Here is a 26,620-nt window from a genome sequence, read left to right on the forward strand (position 1 = left end):
TGTTTTGGTCGAGATATTTATGGCGATTGTCTCTTCAATGTTGGACAAGTTTCGCTCGGAATCCACCGTGTTTACAGTATTTGATAGAAAATCAAAAACTGGAGGATGATAAAGGTCATCAGGGGTATCTTCTCAACAATCCGGAAGAAGGGAACGATGGTGTGGATCATTCCATGGTGCTCCTTCAATTACCATTGATTGAACAATTCCTTCGTCGGTGACATGCACTCGCGACCAAGGATCTGAAGGGGTACCATATTCCTCAGACCTATCTATCCAAACGCTTGATGAGCGTTGATTTGGGTTTGCCATCCAGGCTAGGAACATTGATTGCTACAATATTTCCGTTGGGCTTGGAGGCAAAACCATTACATGATCCATGTCAATATCGTTTTCTGAGATCTTTTTAGAAGATATCATATTGCAGGTTCCTACCGAAGCTACTTCCGCCAGATGGATTGGAGGTGGAAGGGCGAAAGTTCCCATTAATATAGGATCTTTTAGTAGGCCTACTCCAATATTTTGAAGCGAATGGGGGCTTCCATGGATCATAGAGATGCTTCCTGTAACTTGAGAACCATTGGGGAGGAAGTTTTGTTGATCGAAAATTGTAATCCCTCCTTGGAAGGGAAATGCAATCTTCCTAAAATAGGTCGACACAACAGCAGCCATAGCATATATCCATGGTCTTCCTAGTAGGATGTTGTAATCGAGATTTCCATCGATTACTTCAACATCTATTTCTACTGTTTTCCCTCCTAGTTCAACCTTCAAGTTATTTAGAATACCATATGGGGTATATGTTCTTCTGTCGAATGCTTTTAATGTCGTCGAAGATCGCGAAAAGGTTGGAGATCCTAAAGTTTTCCAGCAACTCATCGACATAATGCATGTAGATGCTCCCTCATCAATAATTGTTCGATGAACAGTTTTGTTGAGGGCTTTCACTTGAACAAGGAAAGCTATTTGAGCTGGTAATTGAGGATCATATCCTTTATGATCGAAGGATACAAGATTGGAATCCTTTGGGTCTATCCCACCAATGGCTGATAATAAAACCTGCTTTTGGGATGGGAAATTTTGTAGTACTTCAAGAGTCGACATAGCGGATGGCGATTGGGCCAAATCTTCCACTATATTATAATGCTGTGCCACTTTAGCGCCAGGATTAAATGCCGACTTGTGTACTACTCCCTTTGGCGGTTTTATTGTCAATTTAGGAATGATGGGCAGCGTAACTTCTGTCGAAGTTGTTGTCGAACTACTAGGCTGATCTTTATCCTTGTTGTTCGACAGTTGTGGATTTCCATAATCTTTGTTCCTTGTCGATATCAAAGCATCATCTTGGTGGTTTGGAACCGACAACATTAGCACTTGACACCGGGAAGCATCTTCACTCTCAACCAGATTTGTTCCTATATTTGGAAACAGATCAGTTAACACTACAGAGGTTTTTGAATTCTTGAAGAATTTTTTAAGCTCAACTCTGTGTGAATAATTTGCGGTCCAATGATCCTCATCGCATATAAAGCATGGATTTTTTGGTTTCCTATTTCCAGGAGGTTTTGCAGAAGATTCTTCAGGTGATGATTCTTCCTGTTTCTTCTTCTTCCATTTTCCTTTCTTCTTGCCCCCTGGTTGATTGGTTTCTTTGCCTTTATCTTTCGATACGGCATTTACTTCCGAGGCAAGAAGTTCATCTTTTTCATTTTGACCTGAAATCTTACGGTCCTTTTTGGATGTACCCTTTGTCGATTTCGTGTCTGTTGTGCCAATCACGCCATCACCGGCATGAGAGTCATTGTTTGATTTAGGAGGAGGAGGAACTGAGAATTCTAGTCTAGAGGCGTCAGGTATTTTATCGTAGAGCGTGCCGAACTGAGTGTAAATCAAGTCCAAATATTGCGCACGAGCGATAACTTGCTCTTCTGTTACGACTCCCCCCTTTGCCACATCTTCCGTGATGGAAGGTAGTAATGACTTGATAAACCATTCAGCTAAGAGCTGATCGGGAACATATGTTTTTACCATTCTACGACGACGTCGCCACTCATGTATATGATCAGATATGTGAGTGGTCGTCGTCTGTTTGAAGTTGGTAAGGAGTTCCGTTCCCGTTTCGTACCTTATTGGTAATTGAAAATGGGTTAAAAAGGTTGTGGCTAAGGTACTAAAGTTGTCGAATGAAGCTGTAGGCAATTCGATGTACCATTTTGCTGCCGGACCTGTTAACGTCCTTTGAAAAAGGTGAAGCCTTATCGAATCATCATTTAGGGTGTTTGATGAACACCGCAGATGAAAGGTCATCACATGATTCGACGGATCTTCACCTAGATTTCCATTAAATTTAGGAATATCTGATGGAATTTTATGCGGGATTGTTGGCCACCAAGGGGCGTAAGTTATTGGATCATTTGTTAACCGATTTAAATCAGGTAACTCTAAAGTTGCCACAAAGGGTAATTGTTGATTCAGGTTAGGTGAAGCATACCCAGGATAAGATGGGATTGCTTGAGTAGTTGGTCTTTGCATACCGACATAATGCATTTGATGTTGGTAACTTTGGTAAGGTTGGTGGGCATGACCATTGTAAAATGGTTGATTTTGACCGTTTTGAATATATAGCTGTCCACTATTTGCAAAGATTTTGTTGCTCAGAACCTTGGTATACTTGTTGGAATTGTGGTTGTTGGTATTGTACTAGCCATGGTTGTGAAGCCATGTGCTGTTGCCCGATATTAACAGTTTGACCAAGATGAGGGGTAATTGTACCCGTCTGAACCTGTGTCATTCCACTAGTCGGCGATTGTGGTTGAGTCGCAGGGTCAAGGGGCTGTTGCATTACAACCTGAGAAACCTGAGGTTGGCATACAACAGGCAGCGCTTGAACCTGTGACACCATCACAATAGCTGGCGTAGTTGGTATATTTGACATAGGTAAGAATTGTTGCATCGAATATACAACTCTTGGTTGTTGAGGTAGTATCGGTACCCAACCACTTGAAGTAATTCCAGCATAACCCGAATTTTGTTGTGAACTCCCGTATGGATGTCCTCCCGGAGGGGATAATGAAAGGGTATACTGCCCCCCATACGGTGGTAATCTAGAATTCAAGGGAATGGTTTTCCCTTGAGGGCCGGACTGCCCAAATTGACCTCCTAATGGATCAATTTGTTGAGACTCAACATAAGAGTTTTCGGATATTATTCCGGATGAACAAACAGGAACAGACCATACTGTCGAAATGGCCCCTGAGTGGGCTCCTTCTAGCGATTGAGAGCTAGTTGGGATAAATGGTATACCAGCGAACATTGTTGGAGTGATAGAAGGGAGTTCTGCCGTCGCTATGTCAGACGACACAGTCTTAGATGTTGACGGTTGTTCAGACATTTCGAGTCTATCCAAAATATTACCTAGAGATTCTACAGGAGCTTCTGCTGGCGGTAGACTAACTTCTGATGAAGAAGGATACATAGTGATCCCGACTCCAAATTGCGATGGAGTACTAGTTGGAGGATCTTCCACAATCTCTTCTATGGTAATCAGACCAGGTGGAAGGGGTAGACCATCAGGTCTGTAGAATATTTCTGGTGCCGAAGAAGGTATGGAATCGGCAGCGGCAGATGTTTGAGGAGCAAGACTCTCCGAACCAGTTGTAAATGGAACTGGTTCGGTAACACAAGTGTTTACCCTCATACTAGGATTAGTACTACTATCCTTCTGTGGCTGCTAAACTTCTTCTGTAGAGGCAGGGATTCTAGAAATGTTTGGAGTAACCAGAGTCTCTGATGTTGTTGGAACACTTGTTCTAACTTTAACAGGAGATTTGGAATTGGTTAAACGAGTTCGATTTGTCCGTACTAGCTTCGATTCCAGAGACAAAGACGGTTGACTCGTAAGCCTCCACGAACGACGGGGTTTCAATTGACTTTCTTCCACGATTGCGGATTACTCGATCAACTAAAAATAAAGGGGAAGTATGTTTCCGAATTAAATGAATTTTAGACGCTTTGACACAACTTGTTTTTTCAATTTATAAGAGTCGAGAAAAAATAAAAGATGACTCTAGTCTCCTTCGATTTTTAATGAGCCTGAAGTGAAAAATGCTCAGATGGACCTTTTTTGTTAAAGAGTCTAAAAAGGAACGAAAGGGACTGCTCTGGAAATCTAGGTAGAGGGATTACCAAACCAATCGCAAAACTACAGAATACTTTTTATAGTACGGCAGTCAATCTTCCCGAATGCTGTGTTCAGTGCATTGCGATCGATAGGGCGGCAAACACGACTTCCTATGGATAAAGGATTAAGCCTATTTGGGTCTCCCAAAATATACTTGACGGTACGTGGGAGCACAAGTCCGTACTGGCACTTATCGTCTCAAAGTGGAGGAATCGCCAAACCATCAGTGAGAACAACAATTACCAGGCTTTATGATGCCAGAATACATCTCTAGCCTAGACTTCTAAATGTTGTGCGTTAAGTTCCAAAGCGTTGTTAGATTCATTGAATTTATTTTATAATTGATCTTGTTTATGAAGTTTGCCTTTCAGGTTCACCACGAGATGTAGATGCAATTCCTAAAATGCAATCTAAGATGATAAACAATATTTTTATCTTCTTTGTGCAATGAAAATCCTAGCTACTAAGGAAAGAAAGACAGAATCTTTTCACAAAGAGCAAAGAGCACACTCTAAATGCACTTTCCTAAATCAAACCAATCAAACTGTCTATATGCAAATGCACATTCATGTATTTTTTTTCGACTTTCTTAGTATATGAATGATAAAAAGAAAGTTGATGCACAAATCTGAATTTCTTTTCAAGTGACAAATATCAACAAGTTTCTTTTCGAAATAAAAAATGGAGACGATCACAACACCTTACGATTTTGAAATGAACACTTGTTCTTGACACTAGAAAATTACAAATTCAGACCAAAAACAATAGTAACAGGATAATCAACCATCAACAGCAATCAAACTCTTTCCTACGATTGAAATCAACACTTGCAACAGTTTCAAATCAAAGGACGACAGTAGGATTACGCTACTTTTGCAGAGGAGAACTAAAAATGACTCAACAAACACACAAAAACATTTATAGTTCTTTTGTACAAAGGAGGCAGAATAACAACAAGGAAAAGGGGTTTCAAATAGACATATACTGATCACACGCAACAAAATTCAGGAATAGAATTGGAAAGAATGAATCACAGAAACCAACGCTGCACAAAGCCTAGTCTGATCAGTGCACTTGCAACACAGGGAATTTGAAATGCAGCGCACCTTCTCCACTCGGGAAGTGCGGTGAAGTTCAGATTCTCTGAACAATACCTACGCTGGGTCAGAAACGAGACTATTTTTGGGTTTCGGGTCATAGTTTGCAGTTCAGTTCATGGGTTTTGGCCGAGCAAAAGGTAATCAGTAATGCAACAATCAGGGGTAGATCTGAGGAGGATCTAAGAGCTATCACAAGGGCAATCAGAGAGTTTGTGAATCAGTTTTTTAAATCATAAACAGATCCCATAGATGGACTGAAGTAGCATTTATCTATTTTGCATTTGCTATGGCAAATGCAGTTCGAATGCTATCTGTAAGTTTATGAAATAGACAACAAGGAATGATAAACAAAAAAACTAATTCGTCCCCAGTGGAGTCGCCAATTTTTTATAGAGAAAAGTGTCTATACAGAACTGCTCTATCCCACTAAGGTGTGACATCTGCCTTAGAAACAAACAGAGTAAAGCTACTTTCATTTTTCCTTTAAGAATTATAGATAGAGAGGAACAGAAAGACCAACCTCTGTCTTGCGCTAATCTCCTGATTTGATTCCTCTCTTCCTTGATAGTCTTTCGCTACTTGTTCCCTTGCACGCCCAGCTTCACAAAGTACCTGTAAGATCACAGTAGCATAGCACTATACAAGGACATGGATCTATAATCATAAACAATCTAGGATCAGATGTAAATTGACCATACAAATGCAGCAAACAACAATGACACAAGAGTATGGAGGAAAACTTGAATAGCTTTTATTGATAAACAAGAAAGAGCCAAGAGGAGTTACAATCATTTGTTCTGACCCAGCATCAACCTCTCAGCAAGGAAGCCCCTCTTCACCTCATACAAAGCTTAGATCACCCAACAATCTGATGTTTGTCTCAAGAAACCAACAACAATTCCTTACAATATGCAAAATTCCAGCCTCTGGATCTCTAGGATGAGGGATCCATATATAGATATCTGTAATGGAGATGAGTCAGCTTATGATTTGATTAATGTCTTCCGTCTGATAGTTCTTGCTTCCACTTGGATATTGATGATCTCTTACTCATCCTTGGTTGAATTCAGAGAGGCAAGTGTCACAGGAGAAGTTTCTAGAAGCTTCCATTGCCTCTCCACCTCGTGGAATGACACTTCCATTTGTCATTTCTCGCCCATCGCACCCCATAGAATGGATTTTTGAAATGCAACACACCCACACAGTGTATTTAGGTGAGATGCAATGCACTTGGCTAGTGGAGCAGCTGAAATGATCCTGTTTTGACCAATTCTGAGCAGTTTTTCATGGAGAACTTCTGGGAGAAGTTGTAATCTGTTGACCTTGTTCTTTTAGGGGTTATAACAACACTTTTAGGGTAGGAGCCCTTGGTTTATGGACATTTCATGCTTGGGGTTGTGGTGCCCAAAAATTTCTATAACAATAAGGATGAGTTATAATATTGAGTTGTAATTAGTTGGCTTAGTTAACTGAGTCAAGTCCAATTAGATTAATTCAAATAGTTTGTTGAATTAATTGTGAGTTCAGTTAGTTAATGCATGCATTCATGTAACTGCTGCACTTCAGATAACTGGTATTCTCTCATAAATAACTCATGCACATCAGTTTAGATAGAGACCCAGTTGAGATCAGAGGAGGGACAATGTACTATCAGTTGGATGATTTTTTCGTATAAAGGAAACTCATCCATGCAGAAGGATTCATCTCCTTCAGGTTTGTGCAGTTATTTCTTAGTCAAGTGAGTAGTGTAAGGTGGGAATTCACACCTATTTCTTAGTCAAGTGAGTAGTGTAAGGTGGGAATTCACACAAGTGGAAGCACTGGACCCCAGGAAAAGCTACGCAAGGAAATAGGAGGCTTGGAGGGTAGATGAGAAGGTTGTGAGAGCCTTTGACTGTCTATGAGCAGTATTGTTTGATTGCAGAGGGATCAGGATAGCTTGAGAGTTGATTCTTTTTGTAACTTGAACAAGAATTCCACTTGTATGATAATATAGAGATTAGGGTTTAGGCTGAGGATTTCCCTGGGTTGTTTCTTCTATGTTATGTGTGATTGATTTCTCATTCTCAGTTATATGTGTTCTCATTTATCTTGCTCATATTTGATATGCTTCTGCAAAGTTTGATGTAGAAGTAGATCTTGTATTTTGCTTTAGTCTATTGCATAATCTATTGATCTACAGTGGGAATTTCTATATGGTATTAGAGAAAAGGTGATCAAGGTGAAGAACATATACAAGAAGGGAGAGGTTTGAATTTTGAGGTTCGTAAATATAGAAATCGATTTCTTATCACATCTAAATTTCACCAATGGCGCTCAGCGGTTTAAGACTCAAGTATGCCCTTGATGGAAGCTCGAATTATATAGCCTGGAAGGATTGCATGGAAGCAATATTAGAGGATAATAGTCTAAAGGACTTCATTGATCAAGAAGTCCCCAAGCTGACTGATGCTACTCCATTGGCGGAATGGAAGAAATGTGTGGCTAGAGCAAGGAGAATCTTTATGGAGGGAGTTCGAAACCACATAATCACGAGTCTCCATGGGAAGGAGACACCATTTTCGATGTGGAAAACATTGAAATATCTATATCAGAACATCAATGATCAGAGGAAGCTAGCACTAAAAGACAAACTTCAGAAAATCAAGTGTGAAAAGGGTGACATGATCTCTACCTGTCTGAACAAGCTCACCACCTGTAGGGATGAGCTTGGAGGTGTAGGGATCATGATAGCCGATGATGACATGGTGAGTCTTGCACTCCTCGATATCCCTAAGAGCTGGCACAACTACCAAGACTTGGTTAATGGAAGAGAAAAACTGCCAGATTGGGAATGACTTTGGTCGGATCTAACGCAGGAGGAGATAAGAAGAAGCACCAGAGATGGATCTTCTTCATCCAAGGAGGATGAAGAAAACTGCACCTTAGCGAGTAAGGAAAAGAAAGGGAAGGAGAAGGATTCTCATCCCAAATCGAGTTCTTCCCATGGTGGGAAGAAGTTTGACAAATCGAAGTGCGATGCTTTTGTTGTCATGAGGTGGGCCATTTTGATACAAATTGTCCATTGAAGAAATCCAAGATGGGATCCAAGGTATGTTCTGAAGGTGAGCCATTGGCCTCACAGTTCGAGTTGGATTTCACTCTCTTCGCATGCATGGTTTCATCCGTGGTGTGAGGTGGTTAGCTTCTCGATAATGGACCTTCTTTCCACATGACTCGCAACAAGAGTTTGTTCAATACCTTGGAGGAGAAAGATATCCAGATACTCATAGTGATGGGTAATGATGAAAAGTATAGTGTCTCAGGTGTAGGAACGATTGTTTTTCAGAGGGAGCATGGACCTCACATTACCTTGACCGATGTCAAGTATGTACCAGGACTAAGGAAAAATTTGGTGTCAATCGCGATGTTGGAAGATAAAGGCTATGATGTAGTCTTCAAAGAGAGAAAGGTTTTCCATAGACACATCACCATGAGACAAGTGATGCAGATCGGTTTACGAGTCAGGAACCTATATGCTCTTGAGGTTCAAGATGCATGCAAAGCCTTGAGTAGCAAAGAAACTGATGGAGACTTGGTGGTTTAGAGGGAGAGTACATTACCTCTCAACATGAAGCCCCAGAAGAAGTCTCAGACAATTATGGAGGAGCCACAATTGGTGAAGCAACTTTAGGAGGTTGTGGAGCATCCACAACTAGAGAAGCTGAGAGGAGATCAAGTAGAGACATCTACTCATGTAAAGACCTCCAATAGGGGGAAATTTTGAGCCAAGTGGGCAGATAGATCACATGCATCCATACCTCCAAGTCGAAGGTGGGGCGATGTGGAGTGACAGTCCCAAGAAGGCTGGAATAGGGGCAGGACCATTGAGGTACCCAACCTCCTTGATTAGACCTTGCTATGGGAGCCCTGTTGAGGAGTAGCAGGACTGGCTAAGTGGGTAGAGATAGATGTGGATGGAGCAGCAGAGAGAGCTACACTGTAGGAATCCCAAGACAGTGTAGAGCTAGCAGGCTACAACAATGTGAGAGGCACAGGAGTGTTGCACTAGTGCCGGATGGACAGAGAGGTGTGCAACAGTGCGAGATGCATGGAGTGTTGTAGTAGCTCAGAGGTCACAGAGGGAGAACTTTTCAGCAGTAAAGGAAGCTTCAACATCAGAGGATGTTTCTAGCCCAATAAAGAGGTCAGTTGGGAGATTTTTTATTTATAGAGTTGCTGGAGCAATAAAACTTGGGAGAAGTGTTGCATGCAGAACATTCCAGAGTTTCCAGATTGGGTTCGAGTTGAATGCCTTTCTTGTTGAGAGGGAGTGTCAAAAATAGAAACAAGAAATGCTAAAAATAGAAGTTCTAAAAATAGCATTGCTATAAATAGCAGTTCGGGTAGTAGTGTGGTACATAGCAACAAGGAATGAAAAATGGAAGTGCCATAAATATCATTGCTAAAAATAGTAGTTCGGGATAGATTCCTATTTTAGTTAGTCCCTGAAATAAAATAGAGAAGTAAAAAATTGAATTTGATCTTAGCAGTTGTTTGTAAAATAATTAATTAATTCGCCATGAATTAATTAGTTGTATAAAATCAAACATGAAGTCTATGTGGGGACATGCAACAATTTCTCCATTAATTGAGGACTTTATCAATCAGTTAAAGAGATAAGGATGAGTTGTAATATTGAGTTGTAATTAGTTGGCTCAGTTAACTATGTCAAGACGAGTTAGATTAATTCAAACAATTTGTTGAATTAATTGTCAGTTCATTTAGTTAATGCATGAATGCATGTAACTATTGCACTTTAGATAATTGAGTATTCTCTCATAAATAACTCATGCATGTCAGTTCAGATAGAGACCCTATTAAGATCAGAGGAGGGACATTGTACTATCAGTTGGATGAATTTTTCCTATAAAGGAAACTCATCCATGCAGAAGGATTCATCTCCTTCAGGTTTGTGCAGTTATTTCTTAGCCAACTGAGCAGTGTGAGGTGGGAATTCACATAGGTGGAAGACTGGACCCTAGGAAAAATGGCACAAGAAAATAGGAGGCTTGGAGGGCAGAGGAAAAGGTTGTGAGATCCTTTGACTATCTATGAGAAGTATTGTTTGATTGTAGAGAGAGCAAGATAGCTTGAGAGGTGATTCTTTTTATAACTTGAACAAGATTTCCACTTGTATGATAACACAGAGATTAGGCTTTTAGGATGAGGCTTTCCCTAGGTTATTTCTTCTATGTTATGTGTGATTTATTTCTCATTCTCATTTATATGTGTTCTCATTGATCTTGCTCATATTCGATTAAGACTTCGTAAAGTTTGTTGTAGAAGTAGATCTTGTATTTTGCTTTAGTCTATTGCATAATCTGTTGATCTACAATGGGAATTTCCACATCTTACTTGCTAACCGCAAACCTAGGGATCTAGGTGCATATCTGAGGTGAGAGTTCTATGACCAATGCCACCCTTCCTACTTTGGGATCTAGATATCAACACATAGTGTTGGCCTGATGTCCTCCCAGGAAATGCTTCACTCAGAAAGCATCAATAAATCTGATTTTTACAATAAATAACAAATGCATCCTGATAAAATAGATCGGCAACAAAAAATATCTCCTGATCAATATGATCGATAAACACAAGCATCCACAACATGTTATCAAAACTTTCAAGAGATTCACTTGTATAAAGACAACCCCAATCAGTAACAATCTTTCAAATGTACATAAGTAAACACAAACCTTGAGGGTCTTTTAGACAACTGAAGTTACTTCTCAATTTATCATAGTAGGACTTCCAAACCAAGCTTGACAGACGATTCCTTAATCATACATGTTCCTTTCCTACTTATGCAACAAGATATTTTATAGACAGATTCTGCTTTTCTTATCTCAGTAGCTCCTCAAAACACATTCTCCAATTTTTTTCTTTCAAGGTGTCCATCGTGACTATAATATTCCCTCCCAATTAACTAGGGACATTTTTTCATGAAGACAAGAGTGGTGTGTCCTTCTCTTACTCATGGCATTCACTAACACTTAGGGCTATTAGTCCTAATCTAGTGCATGACACATGAAGTAGAGAACCATATCCATCACTCCCTCTTAACGAGGGAGGATCTAATCATTCCTATACATGTAATATACCCAAGCTACCTCTTAACCTAGGGACATCAACTTCTTTTCTATGACATCGAGGAATATTTCATGGCTTCCATCATTCTCATCAGAGTTATCATGACCATCATCATCCATATAAATTTCTTCATCATGCTTATCATATCAACCTTACTTACGAATGTCTTCACCATCTTGAATATTATGTATGTGCATTATAACTTAGATAGAAGTTACAACCTAATCTATAGAATCATGAAGTTAACCTCATCAAAATCTTACAATAATGGAATCATTACACTTTATAAACACAATCAACAAGAGACTTTACTTCTATACTTGAATTTCTTGCCCGTGTTTTGTTAGAAACCCTAAATTACATCAACAAGTCAAGATATTAATCTTGTTATATTTAGGGCTTCAATATTTCTTTCAGAGATATGAAAAAATATTTTATAACGTATAGAAAACCCTAGAGACTAGTGTAACACTACATCTAACAAGTTTCAGAATTTATATGTTAAAATTCCTACTAGGGGATTTCATACAAACCTTAGATTTCATGCATGAGAGTCAACAATCAAAACCAATCACACCTCATTCAACAACAAGACTAGGTTCTACTAGGGTTTTATGTGATTTCATACAAACCCTAGATTTCATACATGAGATTCAACAATCAAAACCAATCAGAGCTTAATCAACAACATGACTAGCTTCTACTAGGGTTTGATGTAAACCCTAGATTTTCATTTACTAATTCTCAACAATCAAATTGATCACCATAAAATTTTAGGCTTATATCAACCTTTCATAAATCCTAGATTTGTAGAGAGTTTAACTTCTACTAACGTTTAGCTACAAAAACCTATAATTTACAAACAATATCATCCTAGAATATCAAAATTCAACTAAGGATTGGTTCTAAGTTAAGACTTATGACTATCAATAATTAGGTTAGCACAAATGAATATCTAGGATTTCATCATCATACAGAAGCATATGATAACAACATATGTGAGGCAAACCCAATAACGCAAACACATTAAAGTCAAACACATAAAAAACTTGATGAGATGAACAAATATATACCTAGGGATTCATTCCTAGGTCATAAGGGTATTTCTCATAAACCCTAAAGATATAGAGTTTGAATATCGAACATAGAAAACCCTAAATTAGCAAAAATTCAAAGGTTTGGAATTTCAGATATCACCTTTCAACCGTAACAAGTTAGGGTTTTCATAACCATACAAAAACCCAAAACATGACATCATCAAAGCATCAAACATTTTATTTAGACTTCATCAATAACACTAAGTATGTTAGGGTTTGACACATTATCATCAACATACCCTTAATTTAGGGTTTTACAAAGAACCTCTTTAGCGTTCCACAAGAATAATCAAAGATGTGAGGATGGTAGACTTATCTAATGATGAATCACCCAATCAAAAATATTTACAATTCGAGAGTGCTATAGACAAAAATGTTGGTAATGTAGAGTAGATTGCCAAAAATAATGAATATACCTTTATCATGAGGAGAACAAAGCTTGTGATCTAAGGCATAGCTTTGTTTCTTAACAAAATTTTTAATACCAATGATTTTTCTTGTGAGGCCATATTTCATAATCCTTTGAGTATTAAGTAATCCTTTCCTAAACAAGGAAAAAATGAATAGAAATGTGATTAATATTATATAAACAAACTTGTATGAGTAAGGGAAACCAAATATAAAAGATAATACAAGGAGTAAGATAATTATGTTTGGAAAGTGGTCAAGGCTCGTTTTTAGTCCAAACTTGAGGGATACGTAAGGGATAAGGTCCCTAAAAAATAGGTCTTTTACTTCAGATCCTTCCATCTTGTTCTTCTTTGGTGAAACTTCTTCACAAAACTTTCCCTGATCCTTTTTCCTTCTTTTATTCCCTAGTATTCTTTCAATAGATCTTGAAGCTACCTTTTTCTTTCTTCTCCACCATGGCTATGATACCATGTTAGAAAATCGAAAAGGCAGAAATATTTTATTATACTTGATAATTACTTTTGATATTCTTGTGTTCTTTTTAAATTTCTTATGTTCTTATTTTATCTTAGTTCATCAAGAAATTACCAAAACAATAGCATGAAGATCAATGACACTAGATGTAGTTAGAAAACCATTTTAAAACCCCAATTGCAGGGAAAACTGAGTGAACAACCATTTCTTCAATAGCTTTCGTGAGATAATCCAAGACTCTTGACATAGACACAAAATTCCTCCACACTAAGTGAGCCCTTTCATTTATCAATATATGATCACTTTTGAGTATTTCCTTCAACCTAGATGCAGTAGTAGTAGTAGCGACACTTCGATGTTGTAGTATCCTCAACCTAGAAACTTTGATCTTAATGCAACAACTTCAACGTTGAAGCACTTATTTGTTCGACCATAAAGCAAGACTTGTACCTTGGAGCATCAATTTGACATTGATGTCGTAATTTGACCTTGATGTTGTACTTTGACCTTCATGTCGTAACAAAACTTCGACCTTGATGTTGTAGCCCAGAAAGTGACATGTTTGAGAGAGAGAGATACCCCAAAACCTTTGATCCTTCAATTCTCCTTCTTCCACTGCAACTTGTCACATTTTCATGGCTTCTTCTAGGAGATTCAACTTGCGTGAGTAATTTTCCTCCAAATGAATTGAACTACTTCAATATATAGGCTTTTGGTGAGGTCAAATTAGCTTTCTTAAGGATGACTTGATCTTCTTGAGGCAGAATTGGTGTGGAGGTGACATAATTCACTTTTGACTCAAAAATACTTATTTTTACATGATTCAAAATCCCAATAAGGGTATGTTTAAAAGTAAAATGACTCTATTGACTTAGAATAAATCCTAGAAATCCTCAATGGGAAATTTGACCTAAAACATGATGACCCAAGCATGAAACCCATGCTGTAATACGTCATAATAATAATAATAAAATTTATTTTCATTCATTTTCATAAGTACATTTTATTATGACTCAAATACACTAATGAAGACCAAACCTAGTTACATTTTGTAACATGATGAGGAGGAAGTAGAAGTTTGTAGCATTGAGTACGACTGAGGTAGAATACATTTCCACTAGCATGGCTAGATATGAAGGAGTTTGGTTGAGGAAGCTCTTTGGAGAGATATTTGAGTAGGTCCTATATTCTATAGTGATAAATTCTCACAAGATGAGTGGGATCCGTTTCACATAGAATCTTGTATTTCATGACAAGTCTAAGCACATAGAAATCTGATATCATCACACTTGAGACATGGTACAAAGAAGAGTCGTTCCATCATATATCAACAGATGATAATATTGCATATATTCTCACAAAGGATTTATTTGAAAAAAATGTTCTTGATATTGAGAGATAAAACTTGATTGGTGGATGTGACCCCTCGAGATAATGGGCATCAATGATTAAGAACACTAAGCCGAATCTTCCCCCCTCTTCGAGATCCTACTATGAGGAATTGAGAGGGAGGGATCATGGGGTTAATGGATCTCTAGAAAACAAGGTTTTGCCTTTATATGTTACCGATCATATCGAAGATGTTTCTCCCATATATTAGTCTACGAAGAGTATAACCTAGTTGGCATCATACCGACCTCTCCCCATTTGGCCAATGGGTAGAGAGAGAGCTTGGAGGTGTATAACACAAGTTTATTAACATGTATGTGTTCTACCAGATGAATCTTGAGGTTAATTTCTCATAATATCAAGGAGAAATAGGATGGAGGAGATACTATATTGATTGACATAGAGTGGAAGATGTTAGCTCCCCTATGCTACGATTCCTATTTCTCAACATGGGGTGGAGGATGTTTTCTCCCCTATGAGATGACATGATGTGAGAGTGTCCGATAGGACCTTCCTCATTATCCTGAAAGGGTGGTAGCTAATGCTCCCTCATCATTATTCTTCTTTAGATTCGATAATGTTTCAATAGATGGACTTGAGGAGAGATGGAACATGATATGATGAAAGGATGCACATGATTATCACATGGTGTAGTTGGAATTTCTCCCTAGCTGAGTGGGAGTTTTATTTTGACAGCTCAATGACAAATTCCAAACATGGGAATAGATTTATCTTTTTGAGAGGACCAATTTTGACTATTGAAGAGCTCAATTTGGACAAGGAAAAGTGTACTTTTGAATAAAAGCCCAAATGTGTAGAAAGGACAATTCATCCCTAAGAGAAAAATGAAAACCCTTAGAAGTAATACAAGTGACCTCAAGCTCATTTTGACATCACCAAGTATCTTCTTCTTCAGTTCTCCATTGACTCATTTTGATCCAGGTGGCTCTAGAGACACACACAGGACAAAGAGGATTTGTGGGAGCTCAAAAATCAAAGTGATGAGAATGCTTTCGAACCAAGAATAGAGCATAGACCTCGTCATCCTAATTGTAGTGGTGTGAAGGATTCATCAATCTGAGCGTGGATGAGAAGGATAAAGGCAGTCAAAGTTTTGGTTGATTTTTGCTGACTAGGCAGGATTAATGGAGACAAACTTTGGAATTTTTCCGGCGGATGGAATCAGGCCAACTCCACCCAGATTCCAGGCGAAACTTTCGCCTCATTAAAAGTCTCCTTCGATCCAAAATTCTGCATTTTCAAAATGGGCATATTGTTATATTAAAACAAAAATTATTAAAAAGGAGGGGTGGCCGGCCACCAAGCCTGCCACCCCAACCCTTATCATATGTATTATGGAGGGGCGGGACACTACCCCCGGCCCCTCCCCCCATACCACGGAACCATTACACAGTGCAACAGATAAGAGGGTGGGTTGGCCCTTATGACATGGACCCAACACCCATTAAACAACCATCGCCCATGTGAATAGGGATATGGGCCACCATTAGAGAGGAGGTGAGGTGGGCGGGTAGCCCAAGGTGGGCCCAACCCGACCTCCCTTCTAAAATTAATAATGTTGTTATGTAAATGGGAGGGGGTAGGGTTTGACCACCTCACCTCCTCCACAACAAATGGATCTTAACCACTACGCCAAACACACTCATTGGTTTTACCGCCCAAAGTTTCATATAAACCCAAGATTTTCCTAGTGCGCCCAAGCATGGAGGTACCAAGTGCGCGCATGGAAACTGAGGCAAATTTTTAATTAATTTTTGCAGGTGGAACTATGATCTTGAAAAAGGGTAGGCGGGACCATGATTGAGCGAAATTCTGAGGAGGGTGAAATTTTTGTAGTGTCTAAATTGGAAAAATTTTATGTCGATCTTACACCTCTCGGTGACATGACCCTAATCGCACAGGAAATTTCCTGATCTGAGAAGTCAATTTGCAGATGAGCCGGAGGAGGAATTCTTTGAGGAATCTATGGGGAATCTAAAAGATTCCTTAAGCCCCAGATTTTCACTTTCTCAGAATTTAGAAATTCGACAGTCGATTTTGCACTATTCGACGACACAAATCTCATCACGTTTTTATATTTTCCATTTGCTCATTTTAGTTTTTGTCCCCTTTTCAAAGTGGAGTGCAGGTGTCAGCATTCATGAGCAAGTAGTCATTCCATGAGATTTGATGCCGTGAGATTGATGGTACGAACAACTTCAGCCATTTGACATCCTTCTCTTTAGACGGCCTCAAGATGTGAGGTATATGCAGTGCGTTCATGTACTTCCTTTTGCTATGCATCATGTTGCACAGATCCCTATTTGATGTTTAATGAGGGATCTTGTTTCTTACTTGTTTTCATGATTCCTACTTGATGTGATGCGGAATCATCTATGTGATGTACTTCTTGTCATGATTCATCATGTTTTATTCGAGATCCCTTTGTTGTTATGTTGATGGGATACTCATGTGTCGTAATGTATGTTTGCATTGAGATCCCTTTTATGACGTGTTGGTAGGATGCTCATTATCATCATGCATGAGTGTGTCATACTGATAGGAGTCCTTTTCTACTGAGAGTTCCTGTAGTGGAACATCTCTTAGAGCCAATCCTATGTGAGGGCATTTTCCTTGTATGATAGCAACATGTTATGAAACCAGCTCACAAAAAGATAGAAAAGAGAGATCAACACCTTAGAATTCAACCTCTTTGAGGGAGAAACCTAATTTACATTACACAAATGAGTAATTATTCGACGATTTAAATGAAAAAACCTCCTTTCTATATATAGGAGTCTAAGGAGTCACAATATAACCCAACCGACCTAACAATAATAATATAAAGCCACAAAAATAACAATAGAGGGATTCTATGGGGCATAGTAATAACAATATGGGGACAAAAGGGGCACAACAATATTAATAAGGGATACAACTACAATAGTAATGGGGTATTCACTAGTATTATAGGGACCCAACATGCCCCTCTCCTTCAAAAATGTGTTGTCCTCAATGCTTCAGTAGTTTTGGATGCTTCTGTATAAAATTCTCATCCTCCCACGTGGAATCTTCAGTGGATAAGTTCTTCCACTTGATAAGAGACTCCGAAATTGATCGATTTCGTAACTGTCGAGTTCTAGTTTCTATGATTACTTCTGGTTCCAATATAATTTTTCCTTCCTCGTCAAGTTCTGGCAATATTGTTTGAACTGGGATCTTGTCGCCTATAGCCTTATTTAAACATGAAACATGGAAAACTGGGTGCAATCGAGAAGCTGCAGGAAGCTCCAATTTGTATGCCATAGTACCAATCTTTTGCAACACCTTGTATGGACCATAATACTTTGGTGATAATTTATTATCCTTCTTAGCTTGCTTGAGGGACATTTGCTTATATGGTTGTAGCCGTAGGAATACCCAATCACCTACATCAAAACTTCTTTCGCTACCTGTTGTTTCATTCTATTCTGTGCCGACATGAGGTTATCCTTTAAAAGTTGGAGGACATGTTGTTGATGTTCGATGTGATGTTCCAATGCTTGAACCTTAGAATTTTCTCTTAAATATGATGTGATGGATGGTGGCTGATATCCATAAAGTGCCATAAATGGTGTCATTTTTTTCGCTGTATGGAAGGAAGTGTTATACCACCATTTAGCCAAAGGCAACCATTTGACCCATTGTGTCTGTTTATCAGATACAAAGAAACGAAGATATCCTTCCAAACATTTGTTTACTATCTCAGTTTGCCCATCAGATTGAGGATGATAAGATGAGCAATGAGCTAACTGAGTACCAAGACAATAAAATAATTCTGTCCAAAAATTTCCAGTGAAAATGGGATCTCTGTCACTTACAATAATCTTTGGGCTTCCATGTAGCTTTTGAATTGTTTCCATAAATGCAGTAGAAACTGTGCTGGCTTTAAATGGATGTGATAATGCACAAAAGTGTGCATACTTTGTAAGTCTGACAACTACCACCATGATGACACTCTTTCCTTCAGAATTGGGTAAACTTGTGATAAAATCAATTGAAACCTCCTCCAAATGTTGGCTTGGAATGGATAAAGGTTGTAATAGACCCGGTGTCTTAATTGTTTCAACTTTATTTTGTTGGCAAACCAAACATTCTGCCACAAAATTTTGAATATCTGATTTAAGGCCCTCCCAAAAAAATTCCTTCTTAACCCTGTGATAAGTTTTTAAAAATCCTGAGTGCCCTCCTAAGGAGAAGTGTGCAATTCCATAAGAATCTTTTGTTTTAGCTGGGAATTCTTACAAAGGTATAAGCGATCTTTGTACCACAACGAATCATTTTTATAGCTAAATGTATCAGACGTACTGGAGTCTTGTTGTAACTTTCGAATAAGTGCCCACACTTCTTCGTCATTCTTCCATTCCTCCCTTGCTTCATTTATCCAATCTGGTTGGATAATAGAAATGGCACACAAAAATGCTTCCACATCCTCATCCTTTCTTGAGAGTGCATCTGCCACCACATTTTTCTTCCCTTTTTTGTAGATGATTTCAATGTCATAACCCAACATCTTTGTGACCCACTCTTGTTTCTCTTCAGAGGACAATCTTTGTTCTAAAAATTATTTAAGGTTATCATGATCCATTTTTACCTTGAAGTGTCTTCCCATTAGGTAGGGTTGCCATTTCTTAAGTGCATGGAGTATTGCCAACATTTCCTTCTCATAAATAGCTTTGTGTAAAAACTTTCCCTTGAGTGGATGACTTTCGAAAGCAATGGGTCTTTCATATTGCATTAAAACAACACAAATTCCATTTCCTGAAGCATCACATTCGACAATAAAGGTTTTTGTGAAGTCTAGTGTAGCTAAGACCGGTGCTTGGCACATTGCCTCTTTAAGATGCTCGAGGGCCTTTGTTGCTTCTGGAGTCCATGAAAATGCATCTTTCTTCAATAATGTTGTTAGAGGTGCTGCTATTCTCCCATAATTCTTAACAAACTTGTGATAATACCCTATCAACCCGAGAAATCCTCACAGATGCTTTATGGATGTGGGGCTTTTCCATTCCTTAATAGATTTAATTTTGCTAGGGTCTACCTTAACTCCTTCATGAGATACAATAAGACCCAGATTTTCCACCCCTTGTACTCCAAAGAAACATTTGGATCTTTTTGCATATAATTATTTCTCCTCTAATAGTTGTAGCACCCTATCAACATGTTCAACATGATCCTTCCAAGACTTGCTATAGATTAGTATATCATCAAAAAGTACTAACACAAATTTTCTAAGGAATGGTTTGAAAATGGAATTCATCAAACCTTCAAATGTTGAAGGTGCATTGGTAAGGCCAAAAGGCATGACCAAATATTCATAATTACCCTCATGAGTTCTAAATGTTGTTTTCAGAATGTCTTCAGTCTTCATTTTGATTTGATGATATCTTGAACGGAGATTCAACTTGGTGAAGTAAATTTGTCCATGCAATTCATCCAGTAATTCATCAATGACATGAATGGGAAACTTATATTTATTAGTGAGCTTGTTGAGCTCCATATAATCCAGACACATGCATCCTGATCCATCCTTCTTGTGCACCAATACTACTGGAGTAGAGAAATAACTTTGACTCGGTTGAATTATACCAGCCTCTAGCATTTTTGTAACCATACGTTCAATTTCACTCTTTTGGGCATAGGGATATCTGTACGGCTTGATGTTTGGAGGAACACTTCCTAGAATCAGATGAATAGCATGATCATGATCACGAATAGGTGGGAGACCTTTGGGAGTCTCAAATACCTTGGAATGATTGTCCAAGACTTTTTGGAGATCTGGAGAAATAGATGATTCCAATGTGGAAACATCTAGCGAACATAATTGTGCAATTACACCTCTTTTTTCCTTTTTTAGAAGCTTTGTCATACCGTTAGAGTTCATTATCTTTCGCGGTTTCCCTGCAATACCCCTTAATTCAACTTCCTTTCCTTCCATAGAAAATTTCATGAAAAGTTCTTGAAAATTAAAAGTTATTGTACCCAAGGATTGTAGCCATTGGACTCTTAGTACAACATCAGCACCTCCCATTGGAATGGAAAGAATTGGGCTAGTCAATACATATTCTCCCATGGATAGCTTGATATTATGGCACTTTCCAGAGAAATTTATTGTTCCTCCATTTGTAACCATCACTTGACACTCAAGTGCTGGATATAAGAAGCAATTCAATTCTTTTGCTACTTTACAATGAATAAAATTGTGGGTACTTCCTGAATCAATCAACACTATTACCTTTTTCTTCTTGATTTGTCCTTCTATCTTAATGATTTGAGGAGTGGTAATTCCCGCTAATGCATTACAGGATATGGTCGGATTCATTTCTTCTTTATCTAGGCTTTGTTTCTGGAGTATATCCTCTTCTTTTGACCTTTCTTGCTCCTTTTCTTCTTCCTCTTCACAATCTATGTAGAATAAATTCTTCTCGGCACACTTATGACCTTTAGTGTATTTGCTATCACAACTATAACAATGCCCTTTTTCTCTTTTTTCTTCCAATTGTTGTGGTGTCAACCTTATAGGTTGTGGAAGACTAGGGGCAACAACACTTCCATCTTTATAGTTGTGAGTGGTATGCTTCCTGGTTGCCATAATTTTGCTTTCCATTTTTCTTGCTAACCTGAATGCCTTCTCTAATGAATCAGGTTCCCAAAGGCAAACATCATGTTGGATATTATCCTTTAAAGTCCCTATGAACACATCAATCATATGCTCCTCTAGAATATTTTTTACCTTTATGTTCAATTTTTGGAACTCCTCAATGTGCTCCGTTATTGAACCCTTTTGTTTGAGACTTATCAATTGGCTAAAAAAAGTGTTGCTTTTTGTATCCTCATAATGTGCTGTCAATTCTTCCGTAACAATTTCCCAAGTGATAATTTTTTTACGAGAGCAAAGCCATTGATACCATACAAACTGATTTGGTTCCAAATATAAAGTTTCAATGCGTACCTTTTCTGTGTTTTGCACATTATTGAGATCGAAAAATTGCTCCATCTGTAATATCCATGTTGCGGGATCCTTGCCATCAAACTTCCTCATATAAATTTTTGGAATATGGTGGATCTTCGATCCAACATTAGATTCTATGGAATCATGATTAACATTTCTTTTGTTCTCATCATGAGTTTCCTTTACTACCCTTTCAACATTAGTGACCATTTCTTGTAGCAACTTATTCATATTTATCTTCAACTCTTCCATCTTATCATCTGTGCCATAAATTTTAGCACCCATGCCATTCATCTTAGCTTCCATGCCATCCATCTTAGCTTCTATGCCTTTCTTTAAACAATCCATCTTAGCTTCTACACCTTTCTTTAAACCATCCATCTTAGCTTCTACATCTTTCCTTAAAGCATCCATCTTAGATTCTGTTGCTTTTTGTGCAAGTAACACTTCTTGCACTTGGTCTCATAATTTTGATATATCATGTTGCATTTCTTCCTCTTCTTCATGAGTCATGCTAGAGCTTTCAGGTTGCTTACTAGGTGTTTGAATTTTCTTTCTTTGGGGCATCAATTACCAATTCAAACTAATTTTTCAAACCAAGCTTATGCAAAAATTAAAGAAAAAACTACACACCTTTTTTCACTTTGTAGAAGCTTTATATTAAATCGGATGTATCTTTGCAATTTTGGATTATCCAGTTCTGAAATTGCGACTTGTAGTAGACCTCTGTGTCCTCTTTCCAATGCCACCAGTCTGATCCAAATTTGATTATCCAAGGAAGAGTTATGCACAATCTCCCAAGATGACCTGATTATAGACTAGTTCAGTAGAGCGAACTTGTATGACATGCCGCGAGTCACTGTTTCGACCTTTGGATCTGAAAAATATATACAAGAAATTACAGTCTGTCCTCTTTCTATACCTTCTTACAAAATTTTAATCCGATGCTCAGAGAGAAAGTTATGACTATTTTCCCCAGGTCACCTGTTTGGAATGTAATTCAGGAGTCTACAAAAAGACCAACTTTGTCAGATCATATCTCCACAAATATAGCACTAAAAGCTCTGAAATTCGGATCCAAGATTCAACACGATTTCTTCTCAAATGGGTTTTTTTTTAGCTTCTTAGACATCACATAAAAAAGTTATAGCGAAAATGCCACGATGACCTGTTTGGAGCAGGGAAACCCTAGAATCCAAAGCTTTGATACCAAATGTTATGAAACCATCTCACAAAAAGATAGAAAAGAGAGATCAATGCCTTAGAATTTAGCCTCTTCTAGGGGGCAACCTCCTTTACATTACACAAATGAGCAATTATTTGATGATTCAAATGAAAAATCCTCATTTTTATATATAGGAGTCTAAGGAGTCACAATATAACCCAACCGACCTAACAATAATAATATAAAGCCACAAAAATAACAATAGAGGGATTCTATGGGGCACAGTAATAACAATATGGGGACAATATGGGCACAACAATATTAAAAAGGGATACAACTACAATAGTAATGGGGTAATCAATACTGTTATAGGGACCCAACACAACATCACCCCTTATGTACATCATCACTATTGACAACACTTAATGTAGCGGCCTACACCATCTTGACACCGAGGCCCGGAGACGTAGTCCCTCTTGGATGAACTCCATTATCAACGACTTATGTTTTCATGTGCTGATGATTGTCATGTTCCTCCTCTTTACAACATGCATTTGTATTCATTTATGTTCTTTTAAAAATGCAATTTAACACATCATAAAAGTAAAAGCTCTTGGGAGGGTCCTTTGTCACACCCGGACCCAGATCATGTGGTATCAGAGCGGTCTTTGAGTGGATGTGAATTGCAAGCGTGAACAATGGAACGTGCATTGATAGAGGATGAAAAAATGATGTACGAGAACATGCTAAAAATTTCCAAAAGGGTGGAAATAATGTATGAAACTCTACAGAGAGAGATAGAGGAAAAGGAGCAATTATAGCTTCAGTTGCAAGCCACAAAAGAGGCCTTGGAAGAACTGAAGCACAACAACCAAAGTCTTCAAACAAATAATGTTGCGTTGAAGATGCTTCAACATGAAGAGAAAGAGGAGAAACATAGTTTGCTATGACAGCTGCAAGCAAAGGACGAGGCCTTGGAAAAGTTGCAGTGTGACCCATGTCAGGTAAAAAGTAGTTCTCTGAATTTATGTATGTTTCCTAATGATGATTTTGTTGTTTTTGAAAATCATGCCAGACGAATTGGCTCCAAACTGCTAAAGAAAATGGGGTATGAAGGAAAAGGATTGGGCGTTAATAGCCAAGGCATTGTTAACCCCATCAAAGTAGAAGAATTACCCCGCCAGGCAGGACTTGGGTATGTCAGAAAGGAAGTTGGGGAATGCGCCGAGACATCTAGAGAACCACCAACAATAGATGATGAGAAGCCCTCATCAGTTCTTTCCAAATTGACAGAGGAGGTAGAAGATGTTGATTTCCTTTTGGTTTCATCTTCACATAATATGGTTTTTGTTGGAGATTTGGAGATCCCAATTACAGGGACAAACATGAGGCTGCTTACCAGGACAAGGCACAAGGGGGAAATAGAACTTGGTGTTAATAACCAAGACATAACTCAACCATTGGAGGTTGTGTAGAGACCTCAATTTGCAAGCTTGAGATACACCAAAGGAGAATGCTCGAAGGTGTCAGATTCTTCTGAGATGTAATCGAAATCGTCAAGGAAAGATAATGATGGGAATACATCACCATCCCATGGCAGTGCCCATGGCAGGGAAAGAGCCGAGGCAAGCTCTCATTGCCATAGTTACACTAGATATGGCAAGGAAAAGTTCCCGATATTCAAACGTTCATTTCTATTATATTGATGTTGTTAATGATGGACATAAATCATGGAATCGAAAGACATGGACCTTTTGTGGATTACATAACCATACATTTTGTAAGTGTTGGAAAAGAATGGCAGCACACAAAATGATGAGGCATGAAAGACCCTCTCAACAATAGGTAAATAAACATGTTAAGAAGATATGGAGGAATAAGATGTATTGTAGTCATTGCAATAGAAATGGCCATCAAAAAGTCACTTGTTGGAGGCTCCATCGAGAGCAGCGCCTTAAAGACAAAGCGTTGATGCATGAACCAAGTAAAACAATTGTTCGACAAGCAAAACCACCACAGGGGGATAACCCATTCACCTTGATAAGTGGAAAATGGTTTCTAAAAATGTTAGCTTGTCATGGACATGCTTTTGTAAATCATTTGTTGCATTTTAAGATGGAAAATTGATGATGTGTTTTCCATCACTTATTAAGAAACAATGATGTGTGGTCTTATTTTGTGTTGCATTTTACACTGTGAAAATGATGTTGTGTTTCCATCACTTGTCAAATAAAAAATAGCGTTTGGCCTTATCTTTGTAAATCATGTTTTGCAGCGATGATGTGTTTTCCATCACTTGTTGGAGCAACAATGATATGCTAGCCTTGTTTTTGTAGCTGGGGTATTGTGTCCATCTTGATGAAAACTTGACCATTGAGTATGCGTTATAAATTCGTGGCACATGTGGGATGATTGGGTCATTAGCTGGTCATGAAAGTCAAGCATGTAATTTGCAAAACAATGTACTACAGGTTGCAGAGGTTGTAGGTGTCAGCTCACTAGTTAAGGCTTTGAAGAACAAAGGTGAAGGAGATGGAAGCGACACCTTTAAGGATGCTTGTGATGCAAACAATGTACAGAGAAGTTGTAGATTATTTTTCATGCTTTTGGAGGACCAAAAGCTCCTCAGTGGGGAGGATTGATCGAGGTGGCTCCAGAGACACACACAAGACAAAGAGGGTTTATGAGAGCTCAAAAACCAAAGTGATTAGAATGCTTTTGAAATAATACTAAAGCATATATCTCGTCATCCTGATTGCAACGGTGTGAACGGCTCATCAATCTGAGTCCGGATGAGAAAGATAGAGGTAGTCAAAGTTTTGGTTGACTTTCGCTAACCAGGCATGATTAATGGAGACACAATTTGGAATTTTTTCAAAGGATGGAATCTGGCCAACTTCAGCCGGATTCCAGGTGAAATTGTTGCCTCATTAAAAGTCTCCTTTGGTCCAAAATTCCTCATTTTCAAAATGGGCATATTGTTATATTAAAACAAAAATTATTAGAAAAGAGGGGTGGCGGGCCACCAACCTAGCCACCCGAACCCTTATCATATGTAATATTATGGAGGGCCAGGCCACTACCCCCGGCCCCTGCCCCCATACCAAGGAACCATTACATAGCACAACATATAATAGGGTGGGTCAGCCCTTGGGGCATTGACCCAATCCCCATTAAACAAGCACCACCCACGTGAATAGGGATATGGGCCACCATTAGAGTGGAGGTGAGGTGGGCAGGCCACCCAAGGTGGCCCCAACCTAACCTCCCTTCTAAATTTAATAATTTAATTATGTAAATGAGAGGGTGCAAGGTTTGACCGCTCGACCTCCTCCACAGCAAACAAATCTTAACCACTACGCCAAACAGACTCATTGGTTTTTCAGCCAAAAATTTCATACAAAGACAGCATTTTCCCAGTGCACCCAAGTATGGAGGAACTAGGAGCACGCACAGAAATCGAGGTGAATTTTTAATTAATTTTTGTAGGTGGAACCATGATCCTGAAAAAGGGTGGGGGGAACCATGATTGAGCGAAATTCGGAGGAGGGTGAAATTTTTGCAGTGTCCAAATTGAACAAATTTTATGTCAATCTTACACCTCTCAGCTACACAAACCTGATGGCGTAGTCAGTTTCCTGATCTGAGCAACCGATTTGTAGAGGGTCTGGAGGAGGGAAT

The sequence above is a fragment of the Pinus tabuliformis genome, chromosome 1_1 (assembly GCF_031772625.1).
Source record: "Pinus tabuliformis cultivar Carrire ecotype Pingquan chromosome 1_1, CPIR1, whole genome shotgun sequence".
Classification (NCBI taxonomy): domain Eukaryota; kingdom Viridiplantae; phylum Streptophyta; class Pinopsida; order Pinales; family Pinaceae; genus Pinus; species Pinus tabuliformis.